Below are 16,132 nucleotides of genomic sequence, written 5' to 3'. Positions count from 1 at the left end.
GTAACATATGTGTGAGCATAATGCAAGACTGGTAGGAGTGAAACAAGGAGTTTTGAGATTGTGAAACAGAATAGAATAGTACAAAAAAATGTTAGCAAAAAAAAAAAAAAAAAAAAACAACCATGCAGTGGAGATTTCCAGCAAGAATTAGTGTAAATAAATATTATTTCAAGAGGACACTAGTGCTGCACAGTATTTGTGCACAAAGAATTAAAGAAGGCTTTGTTTAACCTTTCTACCTAAAAGAAGGGGGAGCCTAGAAATCCTTGTTAGAAGGCACCCAACATATTGCTGTATAGACTTTGACATTTTGTTCAGGCAGGAATCTATCATCTAAAGCCAGCAGACAGATGTACATCTCTTTTGCCGGCATGTGATACTCTTAAAATGCAAAGATGCCATTTCAAACAACACCTGGCATCCTATTTCTTAGTTTACAGTTGTGTCCTATTTTAAGGGAACACCCATTTGAAACAAAGGCAAACAGGATTGAGTTTTACATTTTTCAGCAAGGTTATACGTGCAGTTCAAGGTTTCGGGAAGGTTTGCATTTGCTGCTATGTATACTCTAATGCAAAATAGAGGAAAATGAGACAAACAGATTGAACCATCTCAAGAGATTCTGTAAGACTTTTACCCAAATATTGGCTTGGTCTACTGGATGCCATTTTTTGACTGGCTGATAAAATTCCTAGCCACTGCTGTGAAGAAAAAGGCAGAAATTCAGATTAAGATCTGAATCATTAAGTTCAGATTCACTAAGATTTTGTGGTGCTTCTCATGCTACCTTTAACATAATTCTAGGCTGGGCTTGACTTGTAGAGCAAGGACTTCCCCAAGCAGCCTTTTTCTCAGGTTGCATGGTGATTTCCTCCAGCTTCAGCACAGAGAAGTTGCCTCAAAGGAATTGCAGCCAGGAAACTGCCAGACCTCTTGGAATCTCGGCAAGATAGACCCATGGCCAGGAACTCTGAAAATCTGCTGTTTCTCCTCATTTCTCATTACTCCACAGCTGAATATCATTCATGTTATATTAATAGCAAGGATCATGTTATTATACATTTCACTTCATGATAGATTATTCCTGCTAACAAACAACTGCAGACTTTGACGATTCTGATTTGGTTTTATGCCAGCAAATTGTAAAGATTCAAACAGCTCTACACTTGTATTACTGAGTTTTACATGACTGTTTTGTCCTTCATGTGTCTTACAAATAGATGTAGTCAAGTAGCTATTGTTCAAAATTTAATCATTCATACCCCAAATAACAGAAGCAGTATGGCTCGTTTTAAAAATCACTTTTGCTGATTTTCTGTGGGGAAAGTTTTCTGAAAGTTCCTTCTGTTGCTGTTTCCTAGTTCATTTTTATTACAAAGAAGGAAACCTACACTCTCATTATGGCCCAGAATGCAAGTCATTGCAGGAAAAAAAAAAAAAAAAAAAAAAAAATTACTCAGGGACATTTTACTTACCTAGAACAGGAAGGTAATTTTATTACATACACAAGTGCTACACATTTGCATTATTCATTAGCTATAATCATTTTCACTTTATATCAATGCAGAAATATCTCTAAAGCTTGTGAGTCAAGGGGGGTTGGCCCAAGTTGTCTGACAGATCCCTGCATGTGCATTGTCCAAATGAGAAATATCTAACACCAGAAATTCCTCTACATAGCTGTTGTTCTTACTGTGTTTGCATATTGAAGATAAACATCCTCCACAGCACCTTTCTCCAATAGGACATAAAGACTACTGACAAAGAAAGAGAATCCCAGACAAAATCAAAGCCCAAACTAGCCAATAACCATGTGTATCTGAAGACCTAACCCTGCTCTGGGTCTCCTCTCAGGAAACAGCACCAGGGCTGTCAGACACTAGCAGGTGCTGGGCTATCTCCCTCTGGGGAGATGCACACTGCATGCGTCAGCCTGACTCCTTCAGAATCCCCTTCTCCCCAACTTCAGTGCTTGAGGGACTGCTTTCTCTATCATTTACATCACCTTTTATATCTGTGTGGACATTGGTCATATGCAGCAAACTCTATTTCCCATCACAGAAAGGAGATTTGTTTAATTTTCAAGTACCATGGAGCTACAGGCAAAACACTAACAAATATGACAAACAGATTGCAGCACCTAATCCCACCTCACTTCAGCCCCCCTGGATCTCAGGTCTCTGAGCCTTTTGTAGCACTGCTGAGATGCAGAGCTGTGTCATTCAGGGGCAGAGAGACTCATGCTAAAGAAATCAGCTTTGTTTCTGCATGGCAGTGCATATGCCTAATCAAAGCATTTGCAGAAGCTTTCACCCTTCTCTGCTGCTTCTCATCACCCACAGTTATGATACTGGGGTGACAATACTGGGCATTACACCAGGCTATTTTGGGGCATCTGTATCATTTGGCCAAGAGCCAAACACCCCTCTATATCAACTGTAAAGAAAATAATGGAAAAAATACATAGGAAACATAACACTGATGATTTCCTGCAAACTGTGTAAAGTATATGCCTAAAGCAACTTAATGTTCACAGTGCAAAATGTTCCCCTTCCACAGAGTAATCTTCTGGCTTCCCAGAAGATCTCAGGGGCTCTGCCACTGAGAGAAGACTTCTGGTGAAGGAGTTAGATAGCAAGTGGTTTAACAGCCAGCCAATAAACAAGTCCTCTCTCTCAACAGCAATTAACCTGTATGCTTATTTGGCAAATGCATCACTACTGCAAGTTTTTGCTAAGAACAATAGCTTGCTTGCATAAAACTTATTTGTAGCTCAGGCAATTTAACTAGAAATCTAAGCCACCGGCAAATCATCTTTTAAGTTTTTATTTAATTTAAGCTTATCCTGAGGGTATGTAGAAGAAATTGTTACTGTATTTTTCATGGGGGGGGGGGGGGGGAAAGAAAACTGTATGGTGAGACTGATGGGGACACAGAGCAGTGCAGAGGTGGAGGTTGGAGGGAGCTTAGTACTACAAATGCCTTCAGGTGAACCCTTGAGAGAAACCAACTTCTCAGCTGATGGCACCAGAGATTGTGGATGGATGAAGACAGATAATGGAAGCCAGATATCAAAAAAAGAGATCACAGCAAGCTATTAAAATGTACATTTATATTGCTAAATATTTTTAGGGTTGCTGAGTTGAGACAGCTAGCAAACAGCACATCATGGAGAACACTGATTGAAAAGCTCACTGGGTTGGGAAAGAATTTCTCATTTCATAAGTCATTTGCTGTAACCATTCCAAAAAGTCAGCAGATTTTTAAAATTAATGAAAGTCGTTCTGTGATGAAGTCTGGCTTGATGGCCACTTCCTTCCATGGGGTCTCTCTAGAGAACTGAACCTCCTCCTTTTGTGCCATTAGAAGTTTTTGGTCAGGAATGCTAATTTGTTTGGCATGTTTACAGAATGAGAAATTATTTTATCCTGTTTATAAAAATCACAGATACAATGCTTCACAGAGATCTTAAGCCCAACTCCAAATAGCTTTTACTGCAAAACTGATGTTACATCTTTAATAAAGAGTGGAGCAGAAAGACTGACATAGAAGAACCTACAAACAGCAATATTTTTTCCACTTTGTGGAGTCTACTCTTTTTCATATTAACATGGTGTCAATGTTATTTAATGATCTACTTGCTGCCACCTCCTTAAATATATATATTTTTTAAAATAATGAAGAAATTCCCTAGCCATATTCCACTCCTGGAGAAGAACACAGACACTGAACAAAAATTTGACATGTCTATTACTCAAAATGGGCATTTTCATTGTTTTCCATTGATCACTCTCCAGCACCAGTTTAAGTTTCACAATAGGATACCTCAATAAATGTACAGGTAAAACCAAAGCTACTTCAATACCTGCCATACCTTTGATCTAATATAAATATAAACTTTTTTTCTTTTATTAGTATACTGGCAAATGTTAATTGCTTTTAGCAAATTTTAGGAATCTAGGCATACCTTTTTGTATACAAAATATGAATGTTTGTTTCAAAGTGACAGCTAACAGGACTTCATCTCAGTAGTGTTTTGCTTTTTGTAGACAAAAGATATTTTATTAGCATAGGCCTTCCACTTGTTTAAAGTTTCCTCATAGTAAGATCCTGTAAAAGCTCTAGGACATAACATGCAAAGGTGTGAAAGTCTGACAAATAATAATTAACACCTAAGATTTGTCAGGTTGTTGGAAATCACCTAATTACTAATATTCTACTGAGAACCAGCAAGGGTTGTAATATCCAACTTGCCACCTGCATTGTTGCCTTGTAAGAACTATTTTTTCTCTGTTGCCTTTAAGAGAAGTCCAGAAGTCCACAGTACATAATGTAAGTCAGATGGAATAAATGCCATCCCTATTCTCTCCTGCATCAGATGCAATCTCAGTTACACTGTATTGTCACTGAAATTACTGCTACCCATGGCCTCACGAGTGCCGAAAATTTCATTTTCTTCATGTGCGGTATTACATGACTTTAACAATAACGAATATTCTGATATCTTGTTACGGTTGGTATTGCTTTTTCCTTCTTTTACTTCAAGCACCAGGAAAAATAGTGTAGCGATTTGATCAGCTAATTTGCATATGCATTTTGTTTCACAAATTATCTCGCTATTCCAGAGCCTTCCCCAGTCTGGACTGCAATCCTATAACAGTCACAGCAACTGTTTTGTTACGTCAAATGAATGAGATTTTTTTCAATTTCTATTTTTGTAGCTCTTACTGAAACAAATATAATTATGAGCAAAATAAATTTCCATAACAATCATTCAGACTTGTAATTAAATTCCTAATGGTTTAATATAAGTTTTAATTTCTAAAATTTATTCTGAGATTCAAATATAAACAGAAATAGAAGCTTTTAAGGCAATTTAATTCTCAAATGTTCAGTTCATGAAAAAAATAATTCTTCCCAATCTTCTTTGTCAACAGTCTCTTTCACATTTACACATTGCACAGTCACAAATCTGAAAACTAAAAGGCTTTCTTTATAAAGAAAACTTACAAGATCTACATGAAAGCACATGCCTTTGGCTAAAATCTGCAAGCCTTTTCTCTGTATTTCTGCATTTCTAATTTTTTTTTTTTTTTTTTTTTTTGCCTCATAAGGTCTCTTTGAAGAAGAAGAAAAAAAGAAAAAAAAAAAAAAAAGCCTAACAAAAGCTAAGGTGAACCAGAAGAACGTGATAATGGAAATCCAAGAAGAAAGAGATTACAGGAGGAACGTAGAGGTATCTGAAGAAAGCTAGTAAGCATAGAAATAGAGAGAGAACTTGACTTTTGCCAAATAAGATCCTCAAGAGCTGCACATAAGCAACCATTGCACATAGCCCTTTTTCATTTTCCTTATAGCTGTATTTTTCTGGTTCACTTTATCTCAGTTTAGTTACTCATCTTACCTCAGCTGAGACTCCTCATTTTTGTTTTCTTTGTGGGCTTCTCAAGTGCCTGGGCTACTCTCATATATGGGCAGCAAATGAGATAGAGAACAAATAAGGCTGTAGGGAAAAAAATATATATATGTATGAAGGCAGGAAGAAAACGCTACTGCAATGAATGGAGAAGCCTATACCAGTTTGCGTGTCTAGGACCGCTCCACTTACCCAACAATCCCTGTTCCTTCCTCAAGTCCCTAACACTCTTCTTCTGGTACTAGGCACAGGCCCTAACATCTTTCTTCCACTATGCTTCCTCAGGAACCTCCATGATACACTGCAGTGCCTGTAGCTCATGCTCACTCTCAGGTGTCATATCTTCCACTGCTGCTTCAACACCTCTTGACTCCCTTCTTGCCATCTTTAAGGAGGAAATCATCCCCTCCTCATTGTTCAATTGCACTCTGAGTTTCCATAAATCTCACCGCAAAATGACTCGGCCAGGAAGACACCATATGTCCATGTGACAGCAAACACAAGAGCTTTTCTGAGATTCAGCTCTCCCCTTCCAGAGGTTAGCTTCAGTTTCCTCTTTCACCTCCATCATACCCAAAACTCTGACCACCTATAGCCTTCACCTGCTGCCTCTACATTAGGTTCATTGTGAGGGGCTGTGATATTTCAGGCATCAGGGGCACACCCCTGATGAACATCATCTGATGCTGAAACCTGCCCTGTGGGGCAAGGAGGTGGTGCACTTTTTTTTTTTCCCTTTCATGACAGAGACCTCTTCACCCATTTTGCTCTGCCTGCTGCAGACCTCAGCCCACATGTACAGCAGGCCTACATCACTATTTTGCAGCAGAGAAGGACATGGCAAAAAAGGGAAGGTGGTGGGGCTGGGGCTTGCTGGAATAAGGAAGGTATGGGCATCATCACATACATGCTACTGTCCCCGGGGTTCCCCCATCCTTCTCTTCACTCATGGGCCAAAACCTTTTCCTCTCCACTCAAGCCAGGGGCCTTCCTTATCCGCACGGGCACCAGGCACCCTTCCCCTCAACCTCCTCTCTCCTGCCTGGCTTCCCCAGGCTGTCTTTTATATGTAAAGCAGTTTCCCACACACTGTGCTCTAAACTGCCTCTCTCATTCCTCACTCTTGCAGGCTGCCTCCGCCTCTCCTCACATACCCAGTCTAATCCCATATGTGTAGGCTGTAAACTCTTCACATAAAATGATGTTGCTATCACATATTTGCTCAGTTCTGTATGTCATTGCTTTCTGAAGGACCAACATCATTGCTTTGCCTTCAGAACTATTAGGCTATTCAGGTACCAAATCAGATGCTATTTAAATGACAATTGAGTTCACAGGATATGGCTTCCAAGTCTTTTAATTTGATTAGGAATCAATCCTCTGTAATTACATTTACAAATAATTCCTATTTTCCAGCTGGAAATAGAGATAAGGTTATGTGTATATATATTTTGCTCCAAGATTAAGAAAAACGTATAATAATTGTGTATCTGATAAAGTGAACAAAAAAAGAGATGACAACTTTTAAAGAATTTGAAAGCAGGTCTGATTCTGGTAATAATCCCTATATAAAAGCATTAATCACATTAACAAAAAATGATGTATTAAGACTAAAGTGAGTCAAGCTATATATATGCATATCAGGGTAAGAGAGAAGTTTTATAATTTAGGGAATACATAAGTGATTACCTAGGTTGAAAATAAAATCATTAAAAAGCTCTAAATTCACAGCAGATATCACATAACTAAGACAATCTTTTGTGTTATTTAACAATAAAGATATACACGTGCTTGGTTTAAAGTCATTGTTGAGATCATAGATCCATAGAGATAGTAAATAATATGCTAAAACTAAGACATTGAAATCAATTTTATTTTAAAATCTTTATTTCTATACTATTTAAAAGACAGTCATTTGAAAAATTATAAGAAACATTAAAGTATTATAGGTACATTCAAATTCTCTTATCATACACACTTCCAAATGTGATATTAAATAGCTCCACGGAGGAGCAGTTTAAAGGATGACAGATACAAACACATTAAAGTTTAACCACCTGCAAAAGTTAAGTCAACTGTCACTGCTTTTTCCAGCTGTTTGGTGGAAATTGTGGGAACAGCTACGGTGTCACACAAAGAACAGCTGTGGTGTGTGTAGCAGAAGAAAAACTGGGACAAGGAGGGGCTACAACTGGATGTATCACAAAAACGTTCTCTCTGAGGCTTTGTCTTCCCATAACCTAAAACAATGATTCTTTAAAAGGATAATAAAAAATAATAGATCTATATAAGACTTATATTTCTCCTGCTTTTGTGCACTCTGAAATATAAACAGATTAAAAACTTAAAGATAGATATAAACGGACTGGAGAGATAGGAAGGCACTTTTGATGAACAAACTTGTTGAAATTACTCCTCAAATTACTGGTAGAAGGTTTGCATGCATCATGCACAACCACCTGCTATAGCCTGAAACAGAGATGATGCCCAGTGCACACCCGATGCTGTGGTGGGTATCCTTTTCCATGGCTGAAAAAGTACAAAGGCAAGTCATCCACATACAAAGCCTTGCTACTGTTGCAGTACTTTGCTCAAATGCAGCATGAACATAGCACCAAAAGAAGAAAGCAGCTATGGTCACAACTTTCTGACTCCAGTGATGTAAGAGGAAATGGCACACTCCTTGGCTATTTCCGTCCACGTGGCAGCTATGTAAGAAAAATCAGAATAAATAGAAATTAACATTTGTACAACCTACGCAAATATGCTTTTTTTTTTTTTTCAACAGTTCAACCATACAGCCTATTCAGCAAAACACTCACTTCCTAAACCTTGTTGAAATGAACAGGACTTAAGTATATATGCCTGAAATTATGTATTTGTTGTTTAATATTTATCTAGGTGCTGCTAAGTATTGGATTTTGCCTAATACCTTAGCATATAATATGCACGTGACACTGAATTCATCTCCAGTTCTCTAATAATTAATCATCTAGTTCCAGTTATTTCATTTATATGACAACTGTGGGATCTCTCCAGATATGTACTCCAGCCATTTCCAGAGGCAGTCAGAATAAGGTCCAGGAACAAGTAAATACCCCTCTGAAGTCTGGACAGCAAAAATACAAGGCACACTTAATACCCCAGCACATCCCAGAGCATCTGCCCATCAAATTAGATTTGGGTGTAGACACCTATTGTAGAGACATGGCTCTGTTTCTCTCCATTGGTGACAGATAATGGCTTCAATCATGATGGCTATGTAAGATGCATCTCGTTCACTGTGTGGAAGAACAGATTTTTGGTGCTGGTTAAAGGAACAAAAGATTTGGAAAACATATGGCTATATTTTAAAATTGGAAACTACATCATATTAAACTGCAATTTCTCTGTATTTTTTGCCATTTAGCTGAAGAGACATAGGATCCCAGTTTGGACTGTTTTTGTTTTGCTAAACCAGCCCTGATACTCTGCAAAACCAGCAATTGAGACAGACAACCACATATATCAACCACATATATACCTGTATCTATAACATTCCTTATTTAACATATAAAGACATATACAGAGAGATTTGCGTTTCCATCATTTTGCTATATAGTAGAGATGTATTTGCTTTCAGATTCTGCTCTATTCAGTAAAGCAACAAAAGCAAAAATTAGTTCATCAAGTCAGTCACTGAACGAAAGTGCGAGCTTATGATTTCATTCTCTTTTCTCTAGGTGGTTTCCACACACTGAGATGGTTTTGCATGTTCTTTGGCCTCCTAAAATGGCTTCAATATAACCTGACACATACAATTTCGGTCTAACAATAAAGGAAATCAAAACCCATAATGTAGAATCATTCAGAGCTGCTGAGATTTAAAAATCCCATGTCCTTTACGGAACTTTCAAAATAAATGAAATGTTTTATTAATTCTAACAGCTTAATGTACAGAACTAATAGAGGTGTAGTCCATCCATCATAAAAGTCTTTGTCTTCTTCCAAAATACATTAATTTCTTTATACAGACAGATTGCATGGCTATGTTTGTATGACACCTTTTTTCCACTCAGATCAACTGCAAGACCTCTGAACTAAAGAAAATCGTATTTCTAAATTGAACACTATTTTTATCTAATCTGCTTTTTGAAGAGCAGCTCTTATAAATAAATAATAAAAATTAAAAAAAAAAAAAAAAGCCAAAGCACCATACAAAAGGTAGGGAGAAGAGGGACTGTAGTTGATGAAATGCAAATGAGGCTTTTCTCAGACAGCTGGCTGCTTTGGGATGACATGTGTGATGAATGGCTCTTAAAACATGAGCAGGCATCAAGCTCCAATTCAGTGTCAGACCGGCAAAAACAGCAGCATTACTGGATGCTTCCTTTAATTAATGCAACACTTCTGCATTAGTCCGTACACTGCCGATAAATGGGAAAGAACTGATATCAGTGGTAATACCAGAAATCTTTCAACCTTGAAGCTGGGATGCATTAGCCAAAAGCTGCAGTATCGTAAAAGGTTTAATTGTATTTGTAATGTACCAGTGCACCATGACAAAAATGGGAGATAGTGTAGGCAGGACAGAGTAAGCCAGTGATAAATGAGTGTGAGTGAGTGATTATAAAGCAAGGAGGAGTGTGAAAACAGACAATAAGCCGTGAAGGGGGTAGGGATGGAGGTTATGATAGCAACAGCTACTCTAATGTGAAAAGTAGGTAATGAGAGAAACCTGGTTATAGTTTTGAATAGGGCTGCAAACACAAATCAGTTTAGCATAAATCTTTCCTCCTAAGTAGTTTTCATTGACGAAAGTGAGATTTACCACCGCAGCTACTCCTAGGAGGACTTCACGGGGAAGGCTTTGCTAGCTAGTTATCTACTACAAGGCATTATAAATCACTAAATCAAACACACAGCACAAGTTTTTCTATTAATTGCATACCAAAGTAATAGGATCCAGCACAATGTTCATCCATTGTGCTAAAAATTATGTTTTGTGCCACAACATGCCATAAAACTCCCATGCAGTTTTTATGCTGTTGCACAGTCACCAAATACCAGTACATAACAGCAGTAACAGCTTTCTTGAGATTATTTAAAAATAAAAACTAGTCTTCCACTGAACGTGTAACAGACTTTAATGCTGAAAGGCCAAAAAAGTATTCATGCTTTGTGAAGAATCCATCTTCCTAACATGGGCTAATGTACATAATTAAGATTAACAAGTTCTGGTGAGATTCTTGAAAATGGCCTATGCTCAGTGTTTCTGAGAAAGGTGAAGTATTCCTGTAATGTACTTAAAGTGATTTGCTGTTTTCTGACGACACCTTTATTCATCTGGTGGCCTTTTGAAACCACTCCAATTGTTCTCTCCCTTTATCTTGCACACAAGAGAAGTACTTACGGTGTGCACCAAGTATTTAATGTGTAGTTTCAAAATTGTTTTTATTTTCTTCTTTTAATTAAACCTTGCTCTATGAAGCCAAAAAGAATCTATTACTTTTAAGATGAACACCAAGATTAATTTTTGTCTATGCTTATTTTCATACCTGGGGAGAAATTGAAGGAGACATTAGAGGACTGGAGAAACTTTCTGAAACATATGAGACTGTAGAAAAAAATATAAATTTAGTTAATTCTTTTTACTATATTTTACAGTATTTTCCTCATTAAAATATAACTGTATTAATATTATTATGCACAGATATGATTTCATACTAAGAGAAATAAATGGCTGAAGAGAAGGAGAGCTGGATGATTTCATGGCACAAGAGGAGAGAAGGGTAGTAACAGGTTAGTGGTTTTGTTTCTTGCTTGATATGAGACTTCTGTTAAACCTTTTAAATCTGGTTTTAAATACTGCATCTTTTTAGGTAAAACCACACTACTGTGGTTGTAAAATGCGTATGTAGCTCCCTAAAGTACATTGAAAGCAAGCTTGGTATTGATTAGCAGAGCAGCTGAACAGGGAAGAGGGCCAAATGGGTTTGGATGAAATTTTTTATATTTTTTTTCTTGGTAAGAAAAATACAATCAAGTTAAAACAAAACAAAATCAACAACAACCAACAACTACAACCAGAAAAAAAATAAATAAATAAATAAAAAAAAAAAAAACAGAACCCACAGTTCTCATCAGTTACCAAATTTGACAGAGATGCTCCTAGATATCTAGACATATTTTCAGACCGATAACTTGGTACAGAGCCAATGACACTGGTGCTAATATTTACCATGTGTGTTTGTCTTTATTTCTAAGGCCTAGTAGCTATCTCAACAAGCTTAGAAGATTTGATGCAAAGTGTCCTATCACATCAGGAGCTTTCCGAATAGGGTAGGCAAGGGATACTTGCCTTCACAATTTCACAAGAGAAAAATGTTTACAGTAGACATGAAACAGGGAAAATATAAAGGCTGTCATTACCGAGCTTGTCACAAAGTTAGCAGTCAGTACTTATTGTACTTCACATCTATTCAGATGGCCAGTTTTCATTCTGAACTCTCCCTGTTCCTGTAATACAGTTTAGCTCCTATATTATCTACAAAGTACTTTAGCAGAGGATAAAGAGACTATGATCCAAGCATTCTCTTCAGCTGAAGGTAGGAAGACCATTTGTCGCCCGTTTCCCTCCCTCCCTCATTTGATGTACAGGACAAAGCATTCATTTCCACTAAATGAGAGATGCCATCAGACGTGAAGGTTTCATGCTCAACCAGGAACAGATAATGATATGCTTACTCATGCTTACTACATTACGAAGTTTTAATAGGACTACGTGAGGATCAGGTGCTAATCATTGGAACGGCATCAGATTGCAGTCCATAATTTGGCTCAGTCCTTCTGCACAGCAGTTATTCAGTGCTGATGGCTGAATTCTATCCATCCCTGAAAATACGGGAAGGCAATGAAAGAATAGTAAGGAAATATAAAAGGTCCCTAACTATATGGTTACACGACCAGAGGAAAGCCACCATGTAATTGTCCCTGCACTTGGTGATGGCAGGGGCACTGGCTGTGCAGATAGTCCTTAACAATCCCCTACTGTGCTCACCTCTCATGAGATTTTATTTGGAGCGTTTTCCACTAATAGATGCTAGTCATGAACAAACAGCTATAAATCACTTTGGCCAAGTTAGCCCAAAGACGTGTGCCAAATTCTAGTGTCAGTCTAACACACATTTCCTAATAAGCAGAAACGCTTTTTAGCAGAAAACAAACAACCAGGAACACGGGTTATGTTGAAATTGTCAAACCACAAGGATAGACGCAGATGGCTCTGGATTTCATGGTAAACTCCAGAGCTCCAGAAATCTGCTGCAGTGAGCCTGGCCCCGAGGATATGCCCTCATTTGCACAGGAAAACAGGCGAATGACCATGATCAAGTACAAAAACTCTGACAAAAGAGGAATATCCTACACATGAAATGTTTACAGCAAAGATGTTGATATAACATCTACATGCAGAACCAAGGAATTTATAACATATGCTTTACATGATATCTATTTTAGGACTGTGCTTTCATCATTGACCAATATTTCTAGTTACCTGAACTCTCGTGGTAAGAGGTAAAGCAGGAATGTAGAATCTGATTTGTGTGGGCTGAAATTGTTCAGAGCAGGAGTAGTTTTGAAAAAAATGTTTTTAAGATGATTATAATTGCAGAAGCTTGAAAATACAAACTGTCCAATTTTTGAAAAACTGTAAACCAGATGCCCAGTCAAAGAGCTGATCCTGTTTTCCTTACATCACAGACTAGCACAAGATAAAAAAGCAAAGGAGTATGGTACTTTTTAGTTCACAGCAGATTATTTTAATTTATTTATATATTTATGTTTCAGACACAGCAGACTTTGGAACCATTATAAATGAAGCCTGCATTTGGGTGTGATGACACAGCAAGCTATGTTTTGTTTCATTTGGAGATTCATTATGAAATTTTTTAACAGGTTAATGGCACACTAGAAACCTTTTCAGCAAAAAAGGAGGTAAAGAGAAGTATAACTGACTACCTAACACTACTTTAAGCAGGAATATAGCATTTGATAAATCCTTTGGAGCAGATGGTCTTCTAGCTGATTTAAGAGATATGAGGTCCATGGGAGTAATTGCTCCTGGAGTATGAACAACTAATTCCCATTCTTCACATGTTCGAAATTCTGGTTTCTCTGGAATGCTGCTAATTGTTTTACTTTGGCTCCATTCTCGAGAGGAACCTAAATAATTTTATTTCAACACCAAATTTGTTCATAATCACTGGAACAACTGAATTTTGTTCGGAAAACTACAGAAACTACATTTGCTATGTCCTATTTATTGACCATTTTACATGCTTGAGTAATTACACCAGAATTATTTTGAAGAAAATACACTACGGTTGAATTACTTATGCAATGCACAGATGATTTCATGCTACCCCCAAATTACCAGATGAAATTAGTCAGAACAGATATGAGGTGTGTACTATGAAAGATGATGTGAGTCAGAGGACCAAAAGGGAAACCAACAAACCTGGCCTATGGCGAGTCAATTCTCTTCTTTATAGCTATTTTTATTTGGATCATAAGCTCTTTTTGGACAAGGTCTATCTTGTGCCATGTGTTCACATGGTGCTTTCCACAGTGCTGTCCTTAAATCAGATTGCTGGATGCTACTGAAATACAAATAAGAAAGAAACACCACACATCACAGTTTATCATCATTTTCTCTTTCTGCATGGCTGGAAAATGTCCTATATTAAGAACTGGACATAAACCTTCCCACACATTATTTTGTGAAAGGACAGCACACGCGTGTGCACGCACACACACACACACCAAAACCCCAACAAAATAAAAAAAAAATCACTTTTTACTACAGGAATAATCAAGTTTTAAAAGAAATGGAAATCAAGATTCAAATATGTTTCTTTTGTTTTGAGCAGTTATCGTAATTCTTCCTGAGCAAAGAAGAGGCATGAACCAACAGACAATCAAGTATTACAGAGATGGCATACTTGGTTTACTTAACAAAATACTTTTAGTGTTCTCAGAGAATTCTTATTTTTCAAGATTTCTGTTGTTATTTTTCTTTTACAAGCTTATTTTGACAAGACAGTACCTGACTGGCAGCACTTGCAAAAAATAAATAATTATAAATCATCCTTAACATGATAGTTTCACACCTTGCTTGGCATAAAAACCACTATGTTATCATAATTCTATTCCATTCATTTTAAGACTAATCCATCTGCATTGTACATCACTGTATTATATGCATCATTACACTGTAACAGCAAAAAGGAAAATGAAGGTATGATAAGACCTAAACATCTTCATAACAATTTCAAGTTTAAGGATATGCAAGATGCAATTGTCAATTACATCACACATTCACATTCTGTTTAAATAATGGTTCACATTATGAAGAGAACAAACACTGATTGCCCCTGCTTTCTGTTTTGTTTGTTTGTTTTGTTTTGTTTTTGTTTACTCCTTTCACCTCAGGTTTTGGCTAAGTTCCTGTTCCAGTAATAGTTAGAAGTAATTTTAAGAATTACTCCATCTTTTTCTCTCCATGTTTGGTTTGTGTCCCAAAATTTCAGAGTCAAATAAATGCAAAAACTCTGAAGAGGAAAACAGTTATTCAGTTTAGATGATCTACCAGTGCACAGTGATTTGTCTAAACTAAATAATCAAAAAAGGGCTGATAGCACTTTAAATAAATTCAAGGATTTTCAGAATTTTAGCAAATGCCTTTGCAATACTGAATTCTTTGACATAATACATTTTTCATCAATTAAGAGAGAAGCACTACTCTAAAAAGAAATTCTGTTTCTTTTGATTCCTTATCCAAATAGTTAATTGTTATGGAAAAGTCTGGCCTTTGATTATCGAGAAGATCTGACTCAGACTGAGAAATACTGGTGAAGAAGCTTACTCATTCTTGGAGTAATATCCAATGGCTCCAGAACATTTGGCAGCCTTCCTTCTGTTTCCATTTGCTCAGGGGTGAAGCTGTTATGGTTGCAGTAGATACATTGCTGGGGTACACCTACATTAATTAACTCCTCAGATCATTTATTTTGACCATCTAGTAAGATAGATGGATACTATTCATCACCTTACTGGCATCATTTACTGTTGACCACATCAGAGAAAATCAAACACATATAGACAAATAATATATTAAAACAAACAAACAAACAAACAAAACCAGGTTCATCTGACCTGAAAAAAAAGCCAAAAACTTGGGTCAAATCCATCAAAAAGATTTCTTCTAGCTTCTCCCTTTACTCCCCCCCCAAAAAAAAAATTTGCTTCTAAAAAGCAGAAGGTCTGGGACTCACCTTTTGCTAGCACTGTGCTTAGGGCAATCACTGAGAAAATGTGAGAGATGAAGAAGTTAATTTCACTCTTCTACGTGGACCTGTATCTGCTGAACCTGGCAAGACTAAGCCACCAGGCTTCAGGGTCTCTCACTATATCCCGTTACAGCTGTCCTATATGGTGTGCGGTAATAACATATTTATTGGAACCAGGAGGAATGAAATCACTCTCTCAGCTACAGTGAGTGACCCCAATGATGGAGGAACTTAAAAGTTAGTGCCTCAAGCCTGTGATCTATGAATTTGGGTCCCCCACTTCTTCACTACCTCAGCTCCAGGCTACACAAGCTTCCTCCAGCTTCATCACAGCACCTATATCTATCTCTTTATTTTCACTGGTTAGCACCACTTAAAGATTCCCCAA

Source organism: Aythya marila, assembly GCF_965140915.1.
Source record: "Aythya marila genome assembly, chromosome: 1".
NCBI classification, from domain to species: Eukaryota; Metazoa; Chordata; class Aves; order Anseriformes; family Anatidae; genus Aythya; species Aythya marila.
The sequence above is the reverse complement of the archived record's forward strand: the minus strand, read 5'-3'. Positions refer to the sequence as shown.